Source organism: Arachis ipaensis, chromosome B01, assembly GCF_000816755.2.
Source record: "Arachis ipaensis cultivar K30076 chromosome B01, Araip1.1, whole genome shotgun sequence".
Taxonomy (NCBI): domain Eukaryota; kingdom Viridiplantae; phylum Streptophyta; class Magnoliopsida; order Fabales; family Fabaceae; genus Arachis; species Arachis ipaensis.
Genome location: NC_029785.2, coordinates 56,389,190 through 56,393,375, shown reverse-complemented (window position 1 = coordinate 56,393,375; position 4,186 = coordinate 56,389,190).

Genomic DNA, 4,186 nt, shown 5'->3' with positions numbered 1-4,186 from the left:
ATTATTATATTCCAAATTTAGTTCTTCTATAAATTTTTTTTATCTAAGATTGTAAATATAATTTCTCGGTAGAAGGTATTAATTCCTTATTTTTAGAGTGTTAATTCCTTATTTTTAGATCATAAAATACTTTTTACATTCTCGCTATCCAATTTATTTATTAAAAATTATTTTAAGGATAGAGCAGTTCTTGCACTAACTCTGAATTGTGTCACTGATGTCAACAACAAGATGACTGCACGGTTACTTGGACAAGAAAGAGTCTACTAAAGTTCTGACTCTGTGTGTGCTGAGAAGAGAAATATGGAATTTAAGTTAGATGCTTTCTCACCAGAGATTCTAAATGAAATAAATTGTTCAGGTCTACCACAACACAAGTTGGTTGTGAAGGTTGGCGCTCCTGTTATGTTGTTGCGGAATATAGACCAAACTAATGGTTTGTGCAATGGAACGAGAATGCAAGTTAGAAGAATGGGAAACCATGTGATAGAATGCAAGACTTTAACCGGTAACAAAGCTATAAGTATTGTTCTTATCTCAAGACTAAATCTAATGAGTAATACATTCTTATTGTATATTTATAGCTTGAGAATATTAGAATTATCATAAAAATCTGTATTATTTTATTCTCCTGATAAACAATTGGGTAAAAAGAGTTTTGTGATCACCGAGAGAGATGAGGGAGATCGAAAGAGTGAGAGAGAGGGCGGTGGGAAACACTGAGAGGGGTAGAAGTAGGTTTTATCGTAGAGGTCCTAGGGTTTGGAATAGAGAAGAGTACTACCGATTGAAAAATGAGTCATTCTCTATCTTTGTAGATCATCTTCCAGAAGATATTTCTAAGAAGGAGCTGCATCATTTGTTCAATTGGACTGGGCGGATAAATGATATCTACTTGTCACGAAAACAAAAAAATAGAACACTGTACATTTTTGCGTTCATCCGATATACAACGAAGGGGGGAGCCATGAAGGCTATTGCGGAAATGAATAGGATGAGATTACGAGGCAAGATTGTCACAGTAGGAGAAGCTAGGTGATGCCAGGGCATTTTGGCCAGTTTCACTGACCTTTTCTTTACTGTTTTTAGGGTAGTTTCATGCATTTCTTTAGAAAATAAGCTAGTTTTGGGTAGATATTTACTTACATCTTGATTCAAACATACATTGTGCACTTTACATGATTTCATGAGGATTTTGCATGAATTTAATGACAAATTGGATGTTGTATTTCCCATGACTTGGACTAGAACTTTGATGCACTCTATTGCTTGATTTCAGGATAAAGGAAGCAAGGAAGAACCACGTTAGCAGCCACGTTAATCTAATTAACGTAACTCCTAACGTGGAATGGGAGTAACTTAAAAAGTTAATGAGAAAAGTAATCGCCAATAACGCTCTCGAAGCCATCATTGCCCACGTTAAGAGTCATGTTAACTAAGTTAACGTGAACTCTAACATAGAGGAAAGGAAATGGAGCCAACATTAGTGACACTTACCTTTGTCACTAACGTTGGACCAAGCTCATAAGTGGCCACGTTAAGAGCCACGTTAACTTAGTTAACGTGGCCTCTAACGTTAAGAAGTAAAGAGGAAGCCAACATTAGTGACATTCAACTTTGTCACTAACGTTGGCCAAGTCACAATAAGTCACGTTAACTTCCACGTTAACCTAGTTAACGTGGAAGCTAACGTGAAGAAAGTAGGTGATCGACAACGTTAGTGACACCAAACATTGTCACTAACGTTGGGATTAACCCACACAAGCCCCAATAAGCCACGTTAACTCCCACGTTAACCTAGTTAACGTGGAAGTTAACGTAAAGTAAGAATGTGATCGCCAACGTTAGTGACACCTAACATTGTCACTAACGTTGGAATGAACCCACACAAGCCACTATGAGCCACGTTAACTCCCACGTTAACTTAGTTAACTTGGAAGCTAACGTGGATAAGGGAATGATAAGCCAACGTTAGTGACACTCAACTTTGTCACTAACGTTGGAGATGGCTAGCATGGCCACGTTAGAAGCCACGTTAACCTAGTTAACGTGGACTCTAACGTGAGAAATAGGGGCACATTGGAACGTTAGTGACAAAGGTAAGTGTCACTAACGTTCTCGAAGGTTGGCAAGCCTACGTTAAAAGAGCCATGTTAATTAAGTTAACGTGGACTCTAACGTAGGAAAGGAGGAGACTTCTCAACATTATTGGGAAAGGTAAGTCCCAATAACGTGTGCGAAGGACAAAGAGGCAACGTTAGTGGCAACGTTTGTGCCACTAACGTTGGAGTTAACGTGGCTCTTACTTTGGTGAGGAACGTTAGTGAAAAAGGTGATTGTTACTAACGTTCTCGAACCCATATTTTCACTGAACGTTAACACCACTAACGTCCTGAGCTAAAGTCTAAGCCCACTTCACACTTTCTCTCTGCAAGTAAAACTAAGCCCAATGAAGAAGAAAACTGCTTTAAACTCAAGATCCAAAGACCCATACCCAAGACTTGAAGAGCCAACTAGAAGATCAGAAGAGTAGTATATATAGGAGTAGCTTTGAATTAAAATGGGAGTTGAAAATTATAGGGAGCCTCTTGGCATAGAATTACTCTCTATATTTTACTTTCTCTGCACTTCTAGTTTCATCATGTATTCTCCATCTTTGTTTTCATTTTCCAGAGCTGTAAACAACTAAACCCTTTTCATTGGGTTAGGGAGCTCTGTTGTAATTTGATGGATCAATACTAGTTTTCATTATTCTTCTTCTATCTTTTCTCTTGATTTTTCTTGAAAGATTTCGATCTTCATCCAATTGGGTAGTTATCTTGGAAAAGAAGCTATTCAAACTTGGATCTCTTCTGAACCTTGAAAGAGGAATGAAGAGATCATGCTAGAAATGCTTTCTCATGCTGGACCAAATTGGGTTTGGATGGATATGTGACTATAATCCTTTCAACACTTGATTTGGAAAATGCATGTAGTATAATCAGTGACCATACTTCATCTCTTCTCATGAGCAATTGACCAAGGAATTGGCTATTGATCAATATTTGAGAGATTGAATTATAAGGAATTGTAATTCGATCACTTAAGATTGCCAAGGAGATCAATAAGTGCAATGATTGAGGAAGAGATGAAAATGAAATTGATCCGGAGAATGCAACATCTCCTGAGCCCAACGAACTCCCCATTTCTGATCTTATCCATTCTCTTTAATTTCTGTCATTTACTTTTATGAGCAATTACCCCATTCCCATTTAAGATTCTGCAATTTACTTTCCGTCATCTACATTCAGCTCTTTATTTCTAGCATTTACTTTTCTGTTATTTACTTTCCTGCCATTTAATTTTCTGCAATTCTCAACCCAAATTCTGATTCGCTCAACTAGAACATTCCTCTAATTAAAGTTGCTTGATCAATCAATCCCTGTGGGATTCGACTTCACTCTATTGTGAGTTTTTACTTGACGACAAATTCGGTACACTTGCCAAAGGAAATTTGTTATGAGACAAGTTTTCCGTGCATCAAGTGTATGGCGCCGTTGCCGGGGATTGATTGTGAATCAACAATGATTAAATTGGAAGATAACTAGATTGAGCATTTTTATTTTGTTTGATTTAATTTTCTGTTTGAGTAATTTACTTTCAGTTCTGGTTAATTTCTTCCCTTCTCCCTACTTTTTCAATTTTCTTTGTTATTTACAATTTAGTTCACTAACCCACTAACTGTTTGATATATTGCATCACTCACACTAACAGTAACTCTAACAGAATACTTTCTGCATTTATTTTCCTTGCTTGTGCTTTGTTGGTTGTATGACAGGAAGAAGAAGCGGGGCTTCAACTTCCTTTGATTCTGAACCTGAGAGAACCCTCTTTAGATTAAGGAGGGAAGCAAGAGGAAAAAGAGTGGTTGGTGCCGAGGAAGAGGGGGAATACTTTGAACCAAACATGGAAGAAAACATGGAAAACCATCATGAAGAAGAGTCTCACAACCATGGCGGAGGAGGTCGAGCAAATCATGCTGGGGAGGATAGAAGAGTTTTAGGCTCTTACATCAATCCAAACCCAGGAAACTGTGGAAGTAGCATTCAAAAGCCAACCATCCATGCCAACAATTTTGAACTAAAACCACAGCTCATCACCCTTGTTCAGAACAACTGTTCGTTCGGAGGAAGTGTCCAAGAAGACC